Below are 25000 nucleotides of genomic sequence, written 5' to 3' on the forward strand. Positions count from 1 at the left end.
GCACTGGGGCTTTTTAAGTTTTGCTATTGGTCTCTTTCCTTGCTGGCTTTTCTCCCACTTCTTATGGAGACTCTTTGGGTAGGCTCGCGTAGTATAAATGGAGCCAGAGATGCGGGAAAGAGGAGGGTGTTGGGTGAATATGTAAAACAAAAAAAGTACAGGTGTTGTTTCTGCAGGAGATGTATAGTGATGTGGTGAATGATATCGATTGGAGGCTCTGGTGGAAAGGGGCAAGTGTGTTGAGCCATGGGACAAATGTTAGTGTAGGTGTGGCAGTCCTTTTTGTACCGGGTCTGTCTGTAAAAATGTGCTCCTCAAAGGAGGTGTGTAAGGGTAGGCTGCTTGTTGTAAAAGTAGAAATGAACAACATGGGATTGGTCTTTATAAATGTGTATGCACCTAACACAGGGAGAGAGGGTGGGGGGGTTCTATTTGGGTGTCTTAGACAGGAGCTCTCACAGGTAGCGCCTGAGGAGACACTGGTGGTCGGCGGAGACTAGAACTGTACAATGGATTTTACGGATGACAGAAATGGGGAGGAGCCACATTCAGGGTCAGTGTTAAAACGTATTATGGCTGGGTGGCAGTATGGGGTAGCTTGGATGAATAAGGTGCCCAGAGTAAACTGCCTGCTCCTCAGGCCCAGAAGCTAAGATATACATATCATTAGTAGATTTGGATAGAAAACAATCCACAGTTTCTAAAACTGTTTGAATGATGTCTGTGAGTATAACATAACTCATATGGCAGGCAAAAACCTGAGAAAGAATCCACCAGGAAGTGGGAAATCTGAGGTTTGTAGGTTTTCAAGTCTTTGCCTATCCAATATACAGTGTAAAATTTGATCCGATTGCACTTCCTAAGGCTTCCACTAGATGTCAACAGTCTTTAGAACCTTGTTTCAGGCTTCTACTGTGAGGGGGAGAGAATGAGAGCTGTTTGAATCAGGTGTCTGGCAGAATGCCATGAGCTCAGTCACGCGTGCGCCTGTGAGGGTTAGTTTCTTTCTAAAGACAAAGGAATTGTTCGGTTGGAATATTATTGAAGATTTATGATAAAAACATCCTAAAGATTGATTCTATACATCGTTTGACATGTTTCTACAAACTTTAATGGAACTGTCGTCTGAACTAAGTGTCTGTCACTTGTGAATTTGGATTTGTGAATTCAACGCGCAAACAAAAAGGAGGAATTTGGACATAAATGATGGACTTTATCAAACAAAACAAACATTTATTGTGGAACTGGGATTCCTGGGAGTGCATTCTGATGAAGATCATCAAAGGTAAGTGAATATTTATAATGCTATTTCTGACTTCTGTTGACTCCACAACATGGCGGGTATCTGTATGGCTTGTTTTGGTCTCTGAGCGCTGTACTCAGATTATTGCATGGTGTGCCTTTTCCGTAAAGCTTTTTTAAAATCTGACACACCGGTTGCATTAAGGAGAAGTATATCTTTAATTCCATGTATAACACTTGTATTTTCATCAACATTTATGATGAGTATTTCTGTAAATTGATGTGGCTCTGTGCAAAGTCAACGGATGTTTTGGAAGCAAAACATTACTGAACATAATGCGCCAATGTAAACTGAGATTTTTGGATATAAATATGAACTTTATCGAACAAAACATACATGTATTATGTAACATGAAGTCCTATGAGTGTCATCTGATGAAGATCATCAAAGGTTAGTGATTAATTTGATCTCTATTTCTGCTTTTTGTGATTCCTCTCTTTAACTGGATGTCTGACTAAGTGCTGGCTGATCTAACATAATCATATGGTGTGCTTTTTGAAATCGGACACTGTGGTGGGATTAACAACAAGTTTATCTTTAAAATAGTGTGTAATACTTGTATGTTTGAGGAATTTTGATTATGAGATTTCTGTTGTTTGAATTTGGCGCCCTGCACTTTCAGTCGCTGTTGTCAAATCGATCCCGTTAACGGGATTTCAGCCGTAAGAAGATTTAAAGGGATATCATTAATCAGTTCGACCTAGTGGATGTTTAGAGGACTAAATATCCCGACACAACACTATACATGGGTGAAGGTTTTTGTGACTAGGGTGAGAGCAGCCCGACTTGATCATTTATACATGTCCAGGAATCAGAGCAATAGGCTGTTGGGCGCTACCATTCTCCTGGTGGGTTTTTCAGATCACCACATAACCATGTCTCGGCTGTCTATCTCACCAGGGCCTCAGCATGCATCCTACTGGAAGTTCAATGTAAAGCTCTTACAAGATGCTACTTTTTGCTCAGGTTTCCCAAATGTTGGGGAAAGGTGGCAGCAAAGAGAGGAGTATGAGTCTCTGAGTCAATGGTGTGATGTGGGGAAAGTCCAAATTCGGCTTTTCTGTCAACAATATACAGCTATCTCATCCTCAGAGGCTAGGAGAGTATTGAGTCCAACTCGAGCGTTGTACTAGTGAGATGGATGTAGAGATGGTGGGGCAAGGCAATGTAGGCCTCCAGGCTACTTTAGCTGAATTACGTATGGACCTGGGTCGTTTTTTCCAGGTTAAAGCAAAGGGAGCACTTGTAAGAAGTGAAGCCAAGGGTAGGTATGCATTGTCTGGGCGTTTGACCTCTGTGGTGGGGAGCGGAATGTGGAGTTTTATACTGAGTTGTATAGAGCAGAACTGTGTGATCCTATGTGTGCTCAAGTCTTGGTTGAAGAACTCCCTAAGCTCTCTCTGGCACAGAGGGGTGAAATGGATGTTCCTCTGTTGTCCCATGACCTGGCAGAGGCCGTAACCCTGATGTCCCCCGGCCGTGCTCCCAGTGGCGTTTTATAAAAGATTCTGGGGAATAATTGGACTGGACGGCTAATTGTGTGTGTTGAGTGAATGTGTTGGGGTTGTAGAGTTGCCGATGAGCTCTCCTGCCCAAAAAAGAGGACTTGTGTGAACTTAACTTCTTAAGGTATAGGGGGCAGCATTTTCACTTTTGGATAAATAGCGCCAAGAATATAAGATATGCATATTATTAGTAGATTTGGATAGAAAACCCCAAAGTTTCTAAAACTGTTTGAATCATGTCTGTGAGTATAACAGAACTTATGTAGCAGGCAAAACCCCAAGGACTAACCGTTCAGAATTGTTTTCTGTCTGTTCAGTGATTTCTCATTGGGAAACGATATTTCTTAGGAACTTGTTTTCAGTTCCTACCGCTTCCACTGGATGTCACCAGTCTTTGAAATTTGGTTGAGGTTATTCCTTTGTGCAATGAAGAAGTAAGGCCATCTAGGAACTGCGTAACACTGTTGAGAGTTGCGCAAGACTTGAAAAGTAGCTTGGTTTGTTGTCTTCCTGTATTGAACACAGATAGACCCGTCTTCAATTTGATCGATTATTAACGTTTTAAAATACCTAAAGTTGTATTACAAAAGTAGTTGGAAATGTTTTGGCAAAGTTTACAGGCAACTTTTGAAACATTTTGCAGTGACGTTGTGCAATTTGGAAGCTGTTTTTTTCTGGATCAAACGCGCCAAATAAATTTACATTTTGGATATATATGGATGGAATTAATCGAACAAAAGGACCAATTGTGATGTTTATGGGACATATTGGAGTGCCAACAAAAGAAGCTCGTCAAAGGTAAGGCATGTTTTATATTTTATTTCTGCGTTTTGTGTAGCTCCTGCAGGGTTGAAATATGCTACCCTCTTTGTTTACTGTTGTGCTATCATCAGATAATAGCTTCAAATCAAATCAAATCAAATCAAATTTTATTTGTCACATACACATGGTTAGCAGATGTTAATGCGAGTGTAGCGAAATGCTTGTGCTTCTAGTTCCGACAATGCAGTGATAACCAACAAGTAATCTAACTAACAATTCCAAAACTACTGTCTTATACACAGTGTAAGGGGATAAGGAATATGTACATAAGGATATATGAATGAGTGATGGTACAGAGCAGCATACAGTAGATGGTATCGAGTACAGTATATACATATGAGATGAGTATGTAGACAAAGTAAACAAAGTGGCATAGTTAAAGTGGCTAGTGACATAAGAATGCAGTCGATGATCTAGAGTACAGTATGTACATATGCATATGAGATGAATAATGTAGGGTAAGTAACATTATATAAGGTAGCATTGTTTAAAGTGGCTAGTGATATATTTACATAATTTCCCATTATTAAAGTGGCTGGAGTTGGGTCAGTGTCAATGACAGTGTGTTGGCAGCAGCCACTCAATGTTAGTGGTGGCTGTTTAACAGTCTGATGGCCTTGAGATAGAAGCTGTTTTTCAGTCTCTCGGTCCCAGCTTTGATGCACCTGTACTGACCTCGCCTTCTGGATGATAGCGGGGTGAACAGGCAGTGGTTCGGGTGGTTGATGTCCTTGATGATCTTTATGGCCTTCCTGTAACATCGGGTGGTGTAGGTGTCCTGGAGGGCAGGTAGTTTGCCCCCGGTGATGCGTTGTGCAGACCTCACTACCCTCTGGAGAGCCTTACGGTTGAGGGCGGAGCAGTTGCCGTACCAGGCGGTGATACAGCCCGCCAGGATGCTCTCGATTGTGCATCTGTAGAAGTTTGTGAGTGCTTTTGGTGACAAGCCGAATTTCTTCAGCCTCCTGAGGTTGAAGAGGCGCTGCTGCGCCTTCTTCACGACGCTGTGAGTGTGAGTGGACCAATTCAGTTTGTCTGTGATGTGTATGCCGAGGAACTTAAAACTTGCTACCCTCTCCACTACTGATCCATCGATGTGGATAGGGGGTGTTCCCTCTGCTGTTTCCTGAAGTCCACAATCATCTCCTTAGTTTTGTTGACGTTGAGTGTGAGGTTATTTTCCTGACACCACACTCCGAGGGCCCTCACCTCCTCCCTGTAGGCCGTCTCGTCGTTGTTGGTAATCAAGCCTACCACTGTTGTGTCGTCCGCAAACTTGATGATTGAGTTGGAGGCGTGCATGGCCACGCAGTCGTGGGTGAACAGGGAGTACAGGAGAGGGCTCAGAACGCACCCTTGTGGGGCCCCGTGTTGAGGATCAGCGGGGAGGAGATGTTGTTGCCTACCCTCACCACCTGGGGGCGGCCCGTCAGGAAGTCCAGAACCCAGTTGCACAGGGCGGGGTCGAGACCCAGGGTCTCGAGCTTGATGACGAGCTTGGAGGGTACTATGGTGTTGAATGCCGAGCTGTAGTCGATGAACAGCATTCTCACATAGGTATTCCTCTTGTCCAGGTGGGTTAGGGCAGTGTGCAGTGTGGTTGAGATTGCATCGTCTGTGGACCTATTTGGGCGTTAAGCAAATTGGAGTGGGTCTAGGGTGTCAGGTAGGGTGGAGGTGATATGGTCCTTGACTAGTCTCTCAAAGCACTTCATGATGACGGAAGTGAGTGCTACGGGGTGGTAGTCGTTTAGCTCAGTTACCTTAGCTTTCTTGGGAACAGGAACAATGGTGGCCCTCTTGAAGCATGTGGGAACAGCAGACTGGTATAGGGATTGATTGAATATGTCCGTAAACACACCGGCCAGCTGGTCTGCGCATGCTCTGAGGGCGCGGCTGGGGATGCCGTCTGGGCCTGCAGCCTTGCGAGGGTTAACACGTTTAAATGTCTTACTCACCTCGGCTGCAGTGAAGGAGAGACCGCATGTTTTCGTTGCAGGCCGTGTCAGTGGCAATGTATTGTCCTCAAAGCGGGCAAAAAGTTATTTAGTCTGCCTGGGAGCAAGACATCCTGGTCCGTGACTGGGCTGGGTTTCTTCTTGTACTCCGTGATTGACTGTAGACCCTGCCACATGCCTCTTGTGTCTGAGCCATTGAATTGAGATTCCACTTTGTCTCTGTACTGACGCTTAGCTTGTTTAATAGCCTTGCGGAGGGAATAGCTGCATTGTTTATATTCGGACATATTACCAGACACCTTGCCCTGATTAAAAGCAGTGGTTCGCGCTTTCAGTTTCACGCGAATGCTGCCATCAATCCACGGTTTCTGGTTTGGGAATGTTTTTATCGTTGCTATGGGAACGACATCTTCGACGCACGTTCTAATGAACTCGCACACCGAATCAGCGTATTCGTCAATATTTCCATCTGACGCAATACGAAACATGTCCCAGTCCACGTGATGGAAGCAGTCTTGGAGTGTGGAGTCAGCTTGGTCTGACCGGCGTTGGACAGACCTCAGCGTGGGAGCCTCTTGTTTTAGTTTCTGCCTGTAGGCAGGGATCAGCAAAATGGAGTCGTGGTCAGCTTTTCCGAAAGGGGGGCGGGGCAGGGCCTTATATGCGTCGCGGAAGTTAGAGTAACAATGATCCAAGGTTTTACCACCCCTGGTTGCGCAATCGATATGCTGGTAAAATTTAGGGAGTCTTGTTTTCAGATTAGCTTTGTTAAAATCCCCAGCTACAATGAAAGGCCGAAAAGCCTTTTTAAAATCTGACATTTGGCTGGATTCACAACGAGTGTAGCTTTAATTTAGTATCTTACATTTGTGATTTAATGAAAGTTTTATTTTTATATAATTTTATTTGAAATTGCCGCGCTGCATTTCCCTGGCTTTTGGCCAAGTGGACGCAAGCATCCCCTATAACGTAAGAAGTTAAGAACTGGAGGCCTGTGGCATTGATCTGTGCGGAAGACAATATATTTGCCAAAGTCCTCTCTAACAGACTGAAGTCCCATCTGGACTCTAGGGACCAGACATATTGTGTACCGGGATGCTCAATCACAGACAACTTGTTCTTAATCAGGGACATGTTGGACTTGTCGAGAGGTTCTAATGAGAACTTTGGACTGTTATTTTTAGATCAAGAGAATGCTTTTGATAGAGTGGACCATGAATATCTGTTTAATGTGATGTCTGTTTTTGGGTTTGGGGAAAGGTTTTTGACTTGTGTGAAGATGTTGTATGCTGGGGTGTCAGGTATGATCAAGGGGGGAGGGGGGCTCAGTAGGCCAGTCTGGTTGAGACGGGGCATTAGACAAGGATGCCCTCTATCGGGGCAGTTATATACACTAGCCAATATGCTTTTTTTGGGCCTGCTATGCAGGAGAATGCAGGAAGTGTGCTGGACGGGTATGGGTGTGTTGACAGGCATAGCAGTGTCAGCATATGCAGATGATGTTTCTGTGACGTCAGGGATGGTCAGGATATGCAGGCACTAGAGACCAGTCTGAAGGTGTACAAGGGAGCTTCGTGAGCTAAGGTAAACTGGGGCAAGAGCAAAGCTCTGTTATGTGGGGCATGGTGGGATAGGGCCCCTACTCTGCTTCCAGGGGGGTTGCAGTGGGGTTGTTAAGGGCTTAAAATGATGGGGGTGTACCTGGGCTCGGAGAGGTGGGTCAGGAAATACTGGGAGGGGCTGTCACAAGCAGTGGTGTCAATACTGGCCAGGTGAAGGTGGCTCCTTTCCCAAGTGTCATAATAGAGTGAGGGTGCTGATAATCAACAACCTGGTGGCATCTTCCCTGTGGCATAAACTGTCTGTCCTCAATCCCCCGCCGGTCTGCTCGCAGACCTGCAACGCAAGCTGGTGGACTTTTTCTGTTCGGGCCATCACTGGCTGAAGGCAGCAGTGTTGTACATGACCATCCAGGAAGGAGGACAGGGCCTGGTGGAACTGGAGAGCAGGGTGGCTGCTTTTTTACTAAAGGCGGTGCAGAGAATGTTGTACCATACTGATGTTGGCTGGAGAGAACCAAAATGCGTGCTGCTGAGGGGAGCTGGCTGATTAGGGTTGCACCGGCAGCTGTTCCTCATGAGGATGGAGAGGCTGAGTACAGCAAGTCTCTCAGATTTTTACTCTGCAGTGCTGAGGGCCTGGGAGCTTCAAAAGCCCACACGAGAAGGGGGGTGGAGCCTGGGCTGTGGATGTGGGAGGAGCCTATCTTCCACAACCCAGCCATCCCTTTGAGATCGGTTCAGTTGGCCACCCTGCAGAGGCAACTGATGGCAGTGGGTTTACCAAGGCTGGGTGACCTGAGACTGCTGGGAGAGGAATGGTGGAAAACCCTGGAAGCTCCTGCGTCGGCAGAGACTGGGGACTGGCAAGGGGGTCTGGAGGACTTGTTAGATTTTAACACTCTGAACCTGGGGGAGTTTGAAGGGGTGGGAGGTAAAGCCCTCTACAACCTCTGCATTAAGGTAAGGAACATTAGGAGCCTAACAGGAGTGAAGGCACATCAGTGGCAGGGAGTATGTGGGAGGAGAGTATGGTGGGTTTTAGATGGAGGGGGCTCTACAAACCCCCAGTACCAAAGAGGTCAGGGGACCTCCAGTGGTCCTGGCCACTAACAGCTGGTTGGCATGAATTGAACCGGGAGTCTGGCAGGGGTGTCCTTTCTGTGTTTTTAGAGAAACTGTGATTCATGTGTTTTCTGTGTGTGCCAGGTTAATGCCATTAATGTCTCCGTTGGAATGTCTGTGTTTTATGTATTTCATCTTTATTTAACCAGGTAGGCTAGTTGAGAACAAGTTCTCATTTGCAACTGCGACCTGGCCAAGATAAAGCATAGCAGTGTGAACAGACAACACAGAGTTACACATGGAGTAAACAATTAACAAGTCAATAACACAGTAGAAAAAAAGGGGAGTCTATATACAATGTGTGCAAAAGGCATGAGGAGGTAGGCGAATAATTACAATTTTGCAGATTAACACTGGAGTGATGAATGATCAGATGGTCATGTACAGGTAGAGATATTGGTGTGCAAAAGAGCAGAAAAGTAAATAAATAAAAACAGTATGGGGATGAGGTAGGTGAAAATGGGTGGGCTATTTACCAATAGACTATGTACAGCTGCAGCGATCGGTTAGCTGCTCAGATAGCTGATGTTTAAAGTTGGTGTGTCACGGTTCATGAATCCACTGCCTCCTTTTCTCTCTCTCTCTCTCTCTCTCTCTCTCTCTCTCTCTCCCGTGTTTGTGTGGGCGTGGTTCCCAATCTCGGCCTGATTGTCTGCGCCAGCTGGAATCACTTATCTTCCCTTTATATGTTCTGTAACCAGTGTTTCTTGTTGTCAGATCGTTGTTACTTCCCTGAGGTTGTGTCGTGTGTCCGTACTCATCTCTCGCCGCCCTTGTGTGGATTATCTGCTGTGCTCCTTCCTACCCATCCGGACACTCTCCCCTGGGTTTCTCAGCACGCTCACATAGGAGGATGTGCCCTAGTCCCTGGGTCGGATTCCGTCTGAGTACAGTCTGTCTGTCCTGTTGCTGCTGTAACCTATATTCATTAAACCATCGTTGCTTGCATCTTGCATCCGCCTCTGTATTGTTACAGAACGATCTGACCAGACCATGGATGCAGCGAGTTCAACGAGTCTGACTGAATTCATTTCCCGTAGTATCACGAGAATGGATCAACAAGAGGAGAACATCTCCACCACAGGTCGGGAAGTACAAGCCATCGCGACGCAGGTATCCCAGCTGACCCAACAATTACAACATCTGAGGGGTCTCGCTGCGCCACCTACACCGGCAGTTCAACCCGCCCCGCCAGAGCCGGATTCACCAGCTAGAGCCACGGCTACCGACACCAGAGGGTTATTCAGGTGATCCTGACTATTGCAGAGCTTTTCTTACGAGATGTTCCATGCATTTCTCGTTGCAGCCACGGACCTTCAACCGTGAACAGTCTAAGGTAGCATTCGTACTCACACTGCTATCAGGCAAAGCGGCTCTTTGGGGAACGGCGGTGTGGGCGAACCAGGACCCATGCTGCACCTCTTTCCAGACACTCTCCGAGGAGATGAGAAGGGTCTTCGATCGGGCCGTGGCGGGTAGGGAGGCGGCCAGACTACTCGCTGACCTTCGCCAAGGAGACCGTTCAGTATCGGAATACTCCATCCAATTCCGCACTCTGGCCGCAGAGTGTCAGTGGAACGAGGAGGCGCAGTGGGACATGTTCCTGCATGGGCTGGAGGACCGGATCCAGAAGGAGATTTATGTTCTGGACCTTCCCAGGAGTTTAAATGGACTAGTGGAACTAGCCTTGAGGGTCGACGCTCGTCTGAGTCGTGTTGGCCGCCGAGCATGCCCTAACAGACCGTATAACGACACGGAGGGCTGGCATGCCAGCGGCGGGAACACGGCCAGTTCAACCTCCGCTCACGAACCCATGCAGCTGGGGAGAGCTCACCTCTCCCGGGAAGAGAGGGAGAGGCGGAGATCCCAAGGACTCTGTCTCTACTGTGGTAGAGCGGGCCACTTTATCCACTCCTGCCCGGTAAAAGATTAGGCCCGGTAGTAAGAATGAGGCTACTATCGGGTGGTGTCACCACAGAGAAGACCTCATCATCTACTCTCCTCCCGGTAAGACTAAGATGGGCCAACCACACGCACGACACCCAAGCCTTACTGGACTCAGGAGCAGAGGGTAATTTCATGGACTTCAAGCTCGCTCACAAACTCCAGATTCCTATCACCTCACTCACGCACAAGATATCCGTCAACGCTCTCAATGGTCAAGAACTACCCAACATTTCTCACACCACTGAACCTATCACACTCATCACTTCTGGCAATCACACTGAGACACTATCATTTCTACTTATGGACTCACCCCTTGCACCATTAGTTCTCGGCCACCCTTGGCTCACCCAACACAACCCCAGAGTTGACTGGGGTCATAATTCTATATCCATGTGGAGTAACAAATGTCTTGAGTCCTGTTTAGTGTCTGCTTGTTCGTCTGTGTCTGATTCTGTGTTTCTAGAGGAGGCGGTGGATTTGTCTAACGTGCCCGTTGAATACCTCGACCTGAAGGAGGTGTTCAGTAAGTCCCGTGCTGCTTCTCTTCCTCCGCATCGTCCCTATGACTGTGCAATAGAATTATTGCCAGGTGAGTCTCCGCCTAAAGGCAAGTTATATTCACTCTCTGTTCCTGAGAGGGAGGCTATGGAGAGATACATCTCTGGTTCTCTGGCATCTGGATTCATTTGTCCTTCCTCTTCTCCAGCGGGGGCGGGGTTCTTCTTTGTGGAGAAGAAGGACGGATCTCTGCGTCCTTGCATTGATTACCGTGGGTTGAATAACATCACAGTGAAAAATACCTATCCCTTACCGTTGATGTCCTCAGCCTTTGAAAGGTTACAGGGAGCATCCGTATTCACTAAGTTGGATTTACGTAATGCATATCATTTGGTTCGCATAAGGGGGGGGGACGAATGGAAGACCGCGTTTAACACCCCCAGAGGGCACTTCGAATATTTGGTCATGCCTTTTGGGCTATCCAACTCCCCAGCGGTTTTCCAGGCACTCGTAAATGACGTGCTGAGAGATATGATTGATCAGTTCATATATGTTTACCTGGATGACATACTGATTTTTCTTCTTCTCTCCAGGAACACGTTCAGCACGTCAGACGAGTGCTTCAGAGGTTGTTGGAGAATGGACTTTTTGTCAAGGCGGAGAAATGCATTTTTCATGCACAATCCGTTCCATTCCTAGGTTACATCGTCTCGACTGAAGGTATTCGCATGGATCCTGACAAGGTTAAGGCTGTGGTGGATTGGCCAAGCCCAGATTCCCGTAAGGCCCTACAGAGGTTTCTGGGATTCGCCAATTTCTACCGGCGTTTCGTTCGCAACTTTAGCCAGATAGTCGCTCCTCTTACCGCCTTAACCTCCCCAGAGTGACGTTCAGGTGGTCCGATACAGCCGAGGCTGCATTCGTCAAACTCAAGAGCCGCTTTGTTTCGGCTCCCATCCTCATAGCTCCCGATCCCTCGCGTCAGTTCGTGGTGGAGGTGGACGCTTCAGAGGTGGGGGTAGGTGCGGTACTTTCCCAACGTTCCTCTTCTGACGACAAGATGCACCCTTGCGCGTTCCTTTCCCATCGGTTATCACCTGCGGAACGCAACTACGACATTGGCAACAGAGAGTTGTTGGCAGTGAAGTTAGCACTGGAGGAGTGGCGCCATTGGTTAGAGGGTTCGGGGGTACCTTTTATAGTTTGGACTGATCACAAAAATTTGGAATATATCAGAACCGCCAAGCGACACAACTCCAGGCAGGCGCGGTGGGCACTCTTTTTCGGACGTTTTGACTTCTCTCTCTCGTATCGCCCGGGTTCCAAGAATGTCAAACCCGATTCCCTTTCTCGCATTTTTGACCATTCCGAACGCCCATCCACTCCCGAGTGCATCCTACCCGGGACCCTAGTGGTCTCCACACTCACATGGGAGGTTGAATCGAGGGTCAAAACGGCCTTAGAAGGGGTAACGCCTCCGCCCGGTTGCCCGCCTAATCGGTTGTTTGTGCCGGAGGGGTGTCGGTCCGATGTTATTCGGTGGGGGCATTGCTCCAACGTAGCGTGTCATCCAGGAGTCAGTCGCACTAGCTTTTGGTTAAGCAACGCTTTTGGTGGCCACTGATGGCTCGTGACATTCACAGTTTTGTCTTGGCTTGCTCGGTTTGTGCCACTGGGAAGACTTCTAATCGACCCCCAGATGGGTTACTCCAACCGCTGTCGGTCCCTTCGAGACCCTGGTCCCACATCGCGCTAGATTTTGTTACCGCCCTCCCGCCTCCCAGGGCAAGACGGTTGTTTTGACCGTGGTGGACCGGTTCTCGAAGGCGGCTCATTTTATTCCCTTGCCTAAATTACCATCTGCCAAGGAGACAGCGGTAACTGTCGTGGATCACGTCTTTCGCTTACATGGTCTGCCGATGGACGTAGTTTCTGACAGGGGGCCCCAATTTGTGTCCAAGTTTTGGCAAGAGTTTTGTAGGTTACTGGGAGCGAGTGTCAGCCTGTCTTCAGGGTTTCATCCCCAGAGCAACGGTCAAGCGGAGAGGGCCAACCAAGATTTGGAGAGAGTGTTGCGATGTTTGGTTTCTAAGAATCCCTCTTCCTGGAGTCAACAACTCTCTATGGTTGAGTACGCTCACAATTCGTTGCCAGTGGCAGCCACGGGTCTCTCTCCGTTTGAGTGTAGTTTAGGTTACCAGCCACCTATCTTTCCCAGTACGGAGTCCGAGGTGTCTGTTCCCTCCGCTCACGCTTTCATCCAGAGGTGCCGTCACGCATGGAGCAGAGCCCGTGAGACTCTTCTCCGGGTGGGGGCGCGCACCAAGACTAAGGCCGATCGCCACCGGTCGAAGCCTCCGGTATACGTCGTTGGCCAAAGAGTGTGGCTTTCTACTAAGAACATTCCACTCCGATCCGTTTCGAACAAGCTTGCCCCCAAATTTATCGGCCCGTTCAAAGTCACCAGGATCATTAGTCCGGTGGCGGTCCGGCTCCAGCTTCCTCCGGCGTATAGGAGAATTCATCCTACCTTTCATGTGTCTAAAATAAAACCTGTGTTTCAGGCACGCATTAACCCACCGGTCCCGGTTCCCCCGCCGCCACGACTTGTTGATGGGGAACCCACCTTTTCTGTCAATCGTATTTTGGACTCTAGAAGGAGGGGACGCGGATTCCAGTACCTGGTGGACTGGGAGGGTTACGGCCCGGAGGAGAGAAGTTGGGTACCTGCTAGGGACATTCTGGATCACTCCCTTATCGATGATTTCAATCGACAGGTAAATTCGCCTGGGAACGCCAAGAGGCGTTCCTAGGGGGGGGGTATTGTCACGGTTCATGAATCCACTGCCTCCTTTTCTCTCTCTCTCTCTCTCTCTCTCTCTCTCTCTCTCTCTCTCCGTGTTTGTGTGGGCGTGGTTCCCAATCTCGGCCTGATTGTCTGCGCCAGCTGGAATCACTTATCTTCCCTTTATATGTTCTGTAACCAGTGTTTCTTGTTGTCAGATCGTTGTTACTTCCCTGAGGTTGTATCGTGTGTCCGTACTCATCTCTCGCCGCCCTTGTGTGGATTATCTGCTGTGCTCCTTCCTACCCATCCGGACACTCTCCCCTGGGTTTCTCAGCACGCTCACATAGGAGGATGTGCCCTAGTCCCTGGGTCGGATTCCGTCTGAGTACAGTCTGTCTGTCCTGTTGCTGCTGTAACCTATATTCATTAAACCATCGTTGCTTGCATCTTGCATCCGCCTCTGTATTGTTACATGGTGAGGGAGATAAAAGTCTCCAACTTCAGCGATTTTTGCAATTCGTTCCAGTCACAGGCAGCAGAGTACTGGAACGAAAGGCGGCCAAATGAGGTGTTGGCTTTAGGGATGATCAGTGAGATACACCTGCTGGAGCGCGTGCTACGGATGGGTGTTGCCATCGTGACCAGTGAACTGAGATAAGGCGGAGCTTTACCTAGCATGGACTTGTAGATGACCTGGAGCCAGTGGGTCTGGCGACGAATATGTAGCGAGGGCCAGCCGACTAGAGCATACAAGTCGCAGTGGTGGGTGGTGTAAGGTGCTTTAGTGACAAAACGAATGGCACTGTGTTAAACTGCATCCAGTTTGCTGAGTAGAGTGTTGGAAGCAATTTTGTAGATGACATCGCCGAAGTCGAGGATCGGTAGGATAGTCAGTTTTACTAGGGTAAGCTTGGCGGCGTGAGTGAAGGAGGCTTTGTTGCGAAATAGAAAGTAAACTCTTGGTTTGATTTTCGATTGGAGATGTTTGATATGAGTCTGGAAGGAGAGTTTGCAGTCTAGCCAGACACCTAGGTACTTATAGATGTCCACATATTCAAGGTCGGAACCATCCAGGGTGGTGATGCTAGTCGGGCATGCGGGTGCAGGCAGCGATCGGTTGAAAAGCATGCATTTGGTTTTACTAGTGTTTAAGAGCAGTTGGAGGCCACGGAAGGAGTGTTGTATGGCATTGAAGCTCGTTTGGAGGTTAGATAGCACAGTGTCCAATGACGGGCCGAAAGTATATAGAATGGTCTCGTCTGTGTAGAGGTGGATCAGGGAATCGCCCGCAGCAAGAGCAACATCATTGATATATACAGAGAAAAGAGTCGGCCCGAGAATTGAACCCTGTGGCACCCCCATAGAGACTGCCAGAGGACCGGACAGCATGCCCTCCGATCTGACACACTGAACTCTGTCTGCAAAGTAATTGGTGAACCAGGCAAGGCAGTCATCCGAAAAACAGAGGCTACTGAGTCTGCCGATAAGAATATGGTGATTGACAGAGTCGAAAGCCTTGGCAAGGTCGATGAAGACGGCTGCACAGTACTGTCTTTTATCGATGGCGGATGTGTGAGAGGTTGGGCGTGGTTTTTACTGTTGGGATATTTATAATGGGGTACAGGTATTCAAATAAGGAGATGGCCAAATGTGTTTTGTTGAATTTTCTGTTTGCTCAGGAAAAGTTGGCTATTTGGCTAACAAGGAGGAACAGGGTCAAAGGTGGGGGGATAACAGACCCTTTACTGTTATTTAATGGGATGGTCTCTGCGCGCCTTAGGGTGGAATTTGAGTTCTATAAAATGTTAAAAAAATGTGGAGAGAGTTTCAGGAGATATGGTGTGTCGGGGGGGCTGTCTGGGGAAGATGTTTTGGATATACGGTTGTAGAAGTGGTGAGGTTTTGGTTATTGTGGAGGTGCTTTGCATTGTTGGGATAGAGGGCAAGGTGAGCATGGTACATGTATGCAGTCTCTCTCTCTCTCTCTCTCTCTCAGATCACCAGGGGCTAGTTGACTGTTCACATCAGAGACAATTAGGAACATCAAACCCAGGAAATTACAATCTGCTAACCAGCTCTGGGTATTCCCTCCTCCTCTCCCCCATTATCGCCTCCATTCACCAGACTGATAGACAATCATCTTCAGATGGGCCCTCCTTTCTTCTCAGAGAGAAGGATGTGAAAAGGAGTGTCAGGGAGGAGGAGGATAACCCCTTCTGTCTGATTCAGAATGTATTAACCTGACCCGTGCCAATTGAAGACAGGGCTCCTTTCTTAGCCTGGAGCTTTGGTGGGAACAGGAAAGCAGAGGGGGACATGTTGCTTTAGTGGTACTGACACATTAACATATTGACTGTGAGGAGGATGAGAGAGAGAAGGAGAGACAGGACAGTAGAGAGATGGGCTTCAAGAATGGGACGGTAGTGAATGACACATTAACGTATGTGTATGTGTGCATTAGTACATGTTTGTGTGTGTGTGTGTGTATGCGTGCCAGTGTGTGTGTTGCCACAGCTCGCACCATCTCACCAGTGTCTCCCAGACTGGTTTCTCAGAGAATCTCTTGTTACAACCCCTCTCAACCCAGACCCAACACTCAGACCCAACCACAGACTGGGTTTCCTGTCCCGCCACCTACACAAAATACAGTCCCAGGAAACTGATGTAAGCCAAGAGCCACAATGGAGGACACCTGAGGAGCTGGGAGTCTCAGCAGCAAGCCAAAGCCTTCTCACCAGGGAGACCAGGCTTTTCTTGAAATATTGACAATTTCCAATACATTATCAATACGCAGACCACTTAGGCCGTTTAGGTTGACTGAGAAACAAGCTCTCTGCGCTGCTTAATGACTGGAAATTGAGTTTTTTTTAAGAAAAGTGATTTCCTATTCAGAGACAGCGTGAACTATTTCTTCATCATGAAATATGATAATTAATCGATTGACATAGTAACACTGACTATACCTCAATCTAAAAAGTCTTATTACAATCTTGGTTATAAATCTGGATAATTATGACATTCGACTATGGCACAACAATGAATATTTATTTCCCACAAAATAGTCGAAAATGGTTTATCTTGGATAAAATAATAGTCGAACAACTACAGCTGATCACTGTTATCTAAAGAGCCACAGCTAGTGTTTTAGGAGTCAACCTCTTAAAGGATCCACCCTTTTTTAAAAAACATTTTCACGTAAAATAAACATACCAAATCTAACTGCCTGTAACTCAGGCACTGAAGCAAGGATATGCATATTTTTGGTACCATTTGAAAGGAAACACTTTGAAGTTTGTGGAAATGTGAAAGGAATGTAGGAGAATATAACACAATAGATCTGGTGAAAGATAATACAAAGAAAAAATAAATGTTCTTTTGTATATTTTTTTGTACCATCATCTTTGAAATGCAATAGAAAGGCCATAATGTATTATTCCAGCCCAACTGCAATTTAGATTTTGGCCACTAGACGGCAGCAGTGTATGTGCAAAGTTTTAGACTGATCCAATCAACCATTGCTTTTCTGTTCAGTAGTGGCCAAATGTGCCTAATTTATTAATTAATAACTTTTCATGCTCAAAACTGTGCACTCTCCTCAAACAATAGCATGGTATTATTTCACTGTAATAGCTACCGTAAATTGGAAAGTGCAGTTAGAGTAACAAGAATGTAAGCTTTCCACCAATATCAGATATGTCTATGTACTGGGAAATGCTTATGTTACTCATGCTAATCACATTAGCCCACGTTAGCTCAACCGTCCAGTGGATGGGACACTGATCCCAAAGAATACGTATACCTGAGCATAGGGAACCCAGCTATTCAAGGTTAACAATTCTAGGGAAATGCAAGCATGGCTGGAGGGGTCAAAAACACACAGACACATACATGCACGTACACACACACACACACACACACACACACACACACACACACACACACACACACACACACACACACACACACACACACACACACACACACACACACACACACACACACAAAAACCAGCGCAAAAGGAAGGGAACCCAACCAGAGGTGGAAAACAGGGCTCCAGGAATAGAGTTGATGGATGGATGGAGGGATGGATGAAAGGAGGAGGAGGTGGAGAAGGAGGGATGAGTTTTCTCTAGGGTGGAGGGGAGATAATATTTCTGAGTGCCTTTGAGACTTGATCCTGCAACGACCAGTTTGTGAATGGACTGGTAACAGGAGAGGAGAGGAGAGAGGGATGAGAGGAGAGAGGAGAGGAGGATGAGAGGAGATGGAGGAGAGAGGATATAGGAGAGGAGAGGAGAGGAGAGGAGAGGAGAGGAGAGGAGAGGAGAGGAGAGGAGAGGAGAGGAGAGGAGAGGAGAGGAGAGGAGAGGAGAGGAATGAAATGAGGGAGTGAGGAGAAGATGGAGTAGAGGAGGAAGGGAGAAGAGGAGAGAGGGAGGAGATGAGAGAGGAAGGAGAGAGGGAGGAGAGTAGAGGAAAGACAGATGATAGGAGAGAGAGGAGAGGAGAGATAAGAGAAAAGAGGATATATGAGAGGAGATATATATATATAGAGAGAGAGAGTGATAAAAAGAGAGTGTGAGATAAAGAGAGAGGGGAGGAGAGAAGTGAGGAGAAAATATTTGAGAGGAGAGGGGAGAGGAGAGGGAAGAATGGAAAGGATAGGAGAAGGGAGAGGAGAAGGGAGAGGAGGGGATAGAAGAGATACGAGGGGAGTGAGGGAGGACAGGAGAGGAGAGGGGGAGAGAGGGAGGAGGGAGGAATGGGGAGAGGAGAGTAGATAGGGATGAGAGGAGAGGACCGAGGAGAGAAGAGAGAGGAGAGAAGGATGAGAGGAGAGGGAGGAGAGAGGAGATAACATAAGAGAGGAGATAGGAGATAGGAGAGGAGAGGAGACAAGGGAGAAGGGAAAGGAGAGGAGAAGGGAGAGGAGAGGATAGGAGAGATGAGAGTGGGGAGGGAGGAGAGGGGAGAGGAGAGGATAGGTGGATGAAAGGAGAGGACAGAGGAGATAAGAGAGGGGAGATGAGAGGAGATGAGAAGGTGAGAGGACAGAGGAGAAAGGAAGGGATAGGAGAGGAGAGAGGAGAGAGGAGAGAGGGGAGGGCAAGAGAGGGGAGAAGAGAGGAGAGAGGGAGGGAGGAGAGGAAAAAAGAGGAAAAAATAGAGGAGATTGGAGAAGAGAAGAGAGGAGAGGGTGAGGAGAGGAGAGAGGAGAGAGTGAGGAGAGAGAAAAGAGGACAGAGTGAGGAGAGAGGGGAGAGGAGGATGAAAGGAGAGGGAGGAGAGGGCAGAGGAGAGGAGATAAGAGAAGATAGGAGATAGGAGAAAAGACAAGGGAGAGGAGATATATATATATAATTATATATACAGTACATGGAGAAAGACACAAACTGAGAGAGTGAGATATAGAGAGAGAGGAGAGAGGAAAGGGGAGAGGAGAGGGGAGAAGGGAAAGGAGAGGAGAAGGGAGAGGAGAAGGGAGAGGAAGGAGAAGAGAGGATAGGAGAGAGGGAGGAGAGGAGAGGAGAGAGGGACGAGAGGAGAGGACAGACTAGAGAAGAGAGAAGAGAGGGCAGAGAGGAGAGGGGAGGGGAGATGAAAAGGTGAGAGGACAGAGGAGAAAGAAAGGCTAGGGGAGGTGAGAGGAGAGGAGAGAAGAGAGGGAGAGGAGAGGGTAAGGAGAGGAGAGAGGAGAAGAGAGAAGAGAGAAGAGAGGAGAGGGTAAGGAGAGGAGAGAGAGCAGAGTGAGGAGTTAGAGAAGAGAGGAGAGAGTGAGGAGAGGGAGGAGAGAGGGAGGAGAGGAGGAAGGAGAGGAGAGGAGTAGATGAAAGAAAGGTCAGAGTGAGGGGAGGAGAGGGGAGAGGAGAGGGGAGAAGGGAAAGGAGAGGTGAAGGGAGAGGAGAGGAAAGGGGAGATGAGAGGGGGAGAGAGGAGAGGGGAGAGGAGAGGGGGATGAGAGGAAAGGACAGAAGAAAGGGGAGAGGAGAGTAGAGGAGGGAGGCAGGAGATGGAGGAGAGGAGGGAGGGAGGAGAGGAGAGGAGGAGAGGAGAGAGGGACCAAATGAGAGAGGAAGGAGAGAGGGATGAGAGTAGAGAGGAGACAAAGGATATGAAAGGATAGGATAGGAGAGGATAGGAGAGGAGAGGCGACACACACACACACACACACACACACAAACCAGCGCAAAAGGAAGGGAACCCAATCAGAGCTGGAAAACAGGAGTCCAGGAATAGAGTTGATCGATGGATGGAGGGATGGATGAGAGGAGGAGGAGGTGGAGAAGGACGGATGAGTGTTCTCTAGGGTGGAGGGGTGATAATGTTTCTGAGTGCCTTTCAGACCTGATCCTGCAAAGACTAGTTTGTGAACGGACTGGTAACAGGAGAGGAGAGAGGGATGAGAGGAGAGAGGAGAGGAGGATGAGAGGAGAGGGAGGAGAGAGAAGAGGGAGGAGAGAGGAGAGGATGAGAGGAGAGGGGAGAGGATGAGAGGAGAGGGGAGAGGATGAGAGGAGAGGGAGGAGAGGATAAAAGAAGAGATGAGAGGGGAGGAGAGGAGAGGAGAGGAGAGTATAGGAGAAGAGAAGAGAAGAGAAGAGAAGAGAGGTGAAAGGAGAGGAGATGAGACAAGGGAGAGGAGAGAAATATATACGGTTGAAGTCGGAAGTTTACATACACTAAGTTTGGAGTCATTAAAACTTGTTTTTCAACCACTCCACACATTTCTTGTTAATTAACAAACTATAGTTTTGGCAAGTTGGTTAGGACATCTACTTCATGCATAACACAGGTAATTGTTTTCCCAAAAAGTATTAATAGACAAGTTCTTTAATTTATAATTCACCGTATCACAATTCCAGTGGGTCTGAAGTTTACATACACTAACTTGATTGTGCCTTTAAACAGCTTGGAAAATTACAGAAAATTATGTAATGGCTTTAGAAGCTTCCCATAGGCTAATTGACATCATTTGAGTCAACTGGAGGTGTACCTGTGGATGTATTTCAAGGCCTACCTTCAAACTCAGTGCCTCTTTGCTTGACATCATGGGAAAATCAAAAGAAATCAGCCAAGACCTCAGAAAAAAATTGTAGACCTTCACAAGTCTGGTTCATCCTTTGGAGCAATTTCCAAACACCTGAAGGTACCATGTTCATCTGTACAAACAATAGTACGCAAGTATAAACACCATGCGCTCCGGAAGGAAACTCATTCTGTCTCCTAGAGATGAACATACTTTGGTGCGAAAAGTGCAAATCAGTCCCAGAACAACAGCAAAAGACCTTGTGAAGATGCTGGAGGAAACAGGTACAAAAGTATCTATATCCACAGTAAAATAAGTCCTATATCGACAGAACCTGAAAGGCCACTCAGCAAGGAAGAAGCCACTGCTCCAAAACCAACATAAAAACGACAGAGTACGGTTTGCAACGGCACATGGGGACAAAGATCGTACATTTTGGAGAAACGTCCTCTGCTCTAATAAAACAAATATAGAACTGTTTGGCCATAATGCCCATTATTATGTTTGGAGGAAAAGGGGGAGGCTTGCAAGCCGAAGAACATCATCGCAACCGTGAAGCATGGGGGTGCAGCATCATGTTGTGGGGGTGCTTTGCTGCAGGAGGGACTGGTGCACTTCACAAAATAGATGGCATTATGAGGGTGGAAAATTATGTGGATATATTGAAGCAATATCTCAAGACATCAGTCAGGAAGTTAAAGCTTGGTCACAAATGGGTCTTCCAAATGAACAATGACCCCAAGCATACTTCCAAAGTTGTGGCAAAATGGCTTGAGGACAACAAAGTCAACAAAGCCTTGACCTCAATCCTATAGAACATTTGTGGGGCAGAACTGAAAAAGTGTGTGTGAGCAAGGAGGCCTACAAACCTGACTCAGTTACACCAGCTCTGTCATGAGGAATGGGCCAAAATTCACCCAATTTATTGTGGGAAGGTTGTGGAAGGCTACACAAAACATTTGACCCAAGTTAAACAATTGAAAGGCAATGCTACCAAATACTAATTGAGTGTATGTAATCTTCTGACCAACTAGGAGTGTGATGAAAGAAATAAAAGCTGAAATAAATAATTATTTCTACTATTATTCTGACATTTCACATTCTTATAATAAAGTGGTGATCCTAACTGACTTAAGACTGGGAATTGTTACTCGGATTAAACGTCAGGAATTGTGAAAAACTGAGTTTGAATGTATTTGGCTAAGGTGTATGTAAACTTCCGACTTCAACTGTAGATAGTGAGAGAAATAGAGAGATTGAGATATAGAGAGAGGGGGGAAGAGGAGATGTGATGAGAAGGTGATAGGACAGAGGAGAAAGAAATGTATAGGGGAGGAGAAATGAGAGGAGAGAAGAGAGGGGAGAGGGGAGGGCAGAAGAGAAGAAAGGAGAAGAGAAGAGAGAAGAAGGGGGAGGGGGAGGAAAGGGTGAGGAGAGGAGAGAAGAGAGAAGAGAGTGATGGGATGAGAGATGATAAGGGAGAGGTGAGCAGAGGAGAGAGGAGAGGAAAAGTCTAGAGAGGAGAGAGTGAGGGGCGGAGAGGAGGGATTGAGGAGATGGAGGAGAGGAGGGAGGGAGGAGAAAACAGAGTAGAGGAGGAAAGGAAGGAAGGAAGAAGGAAGGAAGGAAGGAAGGAAGGAAGGAAGGAAGGAAGGAAGGAAGGAAGGAAGGAAGGAAGGAAGGAGAGAGAGAGGAGAGAGGAGAGGAGAGGAGAGAGGAGAGGAGAGAGAGAGGAGAGGAGACAAGGGAGAAGATATATATATATAGAGACAGAGAGAGAAGAAGAGAGGAGAGGAGAAAATATTAGAGAGGAGAGGGGAGAGGAGAAGAGAGGTGAGAATGGAAAGGATAGGAGAAGGGAGAGGAGAAGATAGGAGAGATAAGAGGGGAGTGAGGGAGGAGAGGAGAGAGGGGAGGGAGGAGAGGGAAAGGAGAGGAAAGAAGAGGGAAGAGAGAGGAGAGGAGGATGGGAGGAGAGTGAGGAGAGGGGGATGAGAGGAGAGGAAGGAGATGGGAGGGGAGACAAGGCAGAGGAGAGGTATATACATATATATATATAGAGAGAGCAAAAGACAGAGTGAGATATAGAGAGAGGAGAGGAGAGGTGAGAGGAGAGGGGAGGAGAGGAGAGGAGGAGAGGAGAGCAGAGAGGGATGAGAGGAGAGGAGGATGAGAGGAGAGAAGGGAGAGGAGAGATATATGCGTATATATTGAAAGAGAGAAAAAGAGAGAATGAGATATAGAGAGAGGGGGGAGGAGATGGGAGAGGAGAGGGGAGAAGGGAAAGGAGAGGAGAAGGGAGAGAAGAGTATAGGAGAGGAGAGGAGGGAGGGAGGAAATGGAGGAGAGGAGGGAGGGAGGAGAGGACGAAGTAGAGGAGGGAGGGAGGAGAGGGGAGAGGAAAGGAGAGAGGGAGGAGAGGAGAGAGAGGAGAGGAGGGAGGGAGGGAGGGAGGGGATTGAGGAGAGGAGGGAGGGAGGAGAGGAGAGGAGGGAGGAAAGGAGAGAAGAAGGAGAGAGTGAGGAGAGTAAAGAGGAGACAGAGGATAGGAGAGGAGAGGAGAGGAGAGGAGAGGAGAGGAGAGGAGGGAGGGAGGAGAGGACGAAGTAGAGGAGGGAGGGAGGAGAGGGAGAGGAAAGGAAAGGAGAAGGAGAGAGAGGGACGGAGGGAGGGAGGGAATTGAGGAGAGGAGGGAGGGAGGAGATGGTGGAGAGGAGGGTACAGAGGACAGGAGAGGGGAAGAAAGGAGAGTTGAGGAGAAAGGGAAGAGGGGATTAGAGGAGAGGAACAGAGGAGAGGACTCAGACTACTTGATCATCAGACATTGTTGAAGCTCTCGTCATTCAGTGTTCAAATGACATATGCACACACACACACACTAACAACACACACCCCACAAACAAACAAAAACACAGACACGGTCATGTCAGTGAATGATGATGTATCGATGGCTTCCCCTCCTCCAATCCTAACCTTAAAACTTCTTATGGCTGCAATCCAGTTAACGGGATGTTATGACAACAGCCAGTGAAAGTGCAGGGCGCCAAATTCAAAACAACAGAAATGTCATAATTAAAATTCCTCAAACATACATGTATTTTATACTGTTTAAAATGTAATATTGTTGTTAATCACACCACAGTGTCCGATTTCAAATAGGCTTTTACAGCAAAAGCACCACAAACTATTATGTTTATGATGTTTATTATGATTTCAAAAAGCACACCATATGATTATGTTAGGTCACCACCAAGCCACAGAAAAACTCAACCATTTTTCCAGCCAAAGAGAGGAGTCACAAAAAGCACAAATAGAGATAAAAATGTATCGCTAACCTTTGATGATCTTCATCAGATGATACTCATAGGACTTCATGTTACACAATACATGTATGTTTTATTTGATAAAGTTCATATTTACAGTATATCAAACAATCTGAGTTTACATTGGCTCGTTACGTTCACTAGCTCCAAAAACATCAGGTGATATTGCAGAGAGCCACATCATTACAGAAATACTCATTATAAATGTCGATGAAAATTCAAGTGTTAGACATGGAAATATAGATATACCTCTCCTTAATGCAACCACTGTGTCAGATTTTTTTTTAACTATTAAAAAAACTATAAATATTCCCTTACCTTTGATGATCTTCATCAGAATGCACTCCCAGGAATCGCAGTTCCGCAACAAATGCTTGATTTGTTCGATAATGTCCATTATTTATGTCCAAGTAGCTACTTTTGTCAGGGCTTAGGTATACAAATCCAAACGCTCGTGCAGGTCCCGCATAACTCCAGACAAATACTTCAAAAAGTAATTTTACAGGTTTTTAGAAACATTTCAATCTAAGTATAGAGTCAATCTTCAGGATATGTTTTATCATAAATCTTCAATAAAGTTCCAACCGGCAGGAGATTTCCTTTGTGTGTAGAGGAGCAATGGAACGCAGGTCGATTTCATGTGGAATGCGCTTGACCAGGAAATGGCTCTCAGCCAGTAACCTGACTCATTCCCCTCTTATTCAGCCCCACAACACAGTAGAAGCCTCATTCAAGTTTCTAAAGACGGTTGACATCTAGTGGAAGCCCTAGGAAGTGCAACTTCATCCATATCCCACTGTGAATTCAATAGGGCCTGGGTTGAAAATCGACGAACCTCAGATTTCTCACTTCCGTTTTGGATTTCTTCTCAGGTTTTTGTCTGCCATATGAGTTCTGTTATACTCACATACATCATTCAAGCAGTTTTAGAAACTTCAGAGTGTTTTCTATCCAATACTAATAATAATATGCATCTATTAGCAACTGAGACTGAGGTGCAGGCCGTTTACTCTGGGCACCTTTCATCCAAGCTACTCAATACTGCCCCTGCAGCCAGAAGTTAACCAGAACTGACCCAAGATCAGCATCTAGAGGCAACCTTACTGCAAAACACAGTCTAAACAGATAGTGCTACCAATATGACA

At 47.0% G+C, this 25000-nt stretch overlaps 1 protein-coding gene across 1 annotated transcript in view; it reads right to left on the reverse strand.

The window, feature by feature from the left end:
• LOC115125136 (estrogen-related receptor gamma-like) overlaps window positions 1–25000 on the reverse strand; it is a 331310-nt gene that overhangs the window by 242964 nt on the left and 63346 nt on the right. The gene's annotated exons all lie outside the window — the stretch shown is intronic.

Source organism: Oncorhynchus nerka, linkage group LG18 (assembly GCF_034236695.1).
Source record: "Oncorhynchus nerka isolate Pitt River linkage group LG18, Oner_Uvic_2.0, whole genome shotgun sequence".
Taxonomy (NCBI): Eukaryota; Metazoa; Chordata; class Actinopteri; order Salmoniformes; family Salmonidae; genus Oncorhynchus; species Oncorhynchus nerka.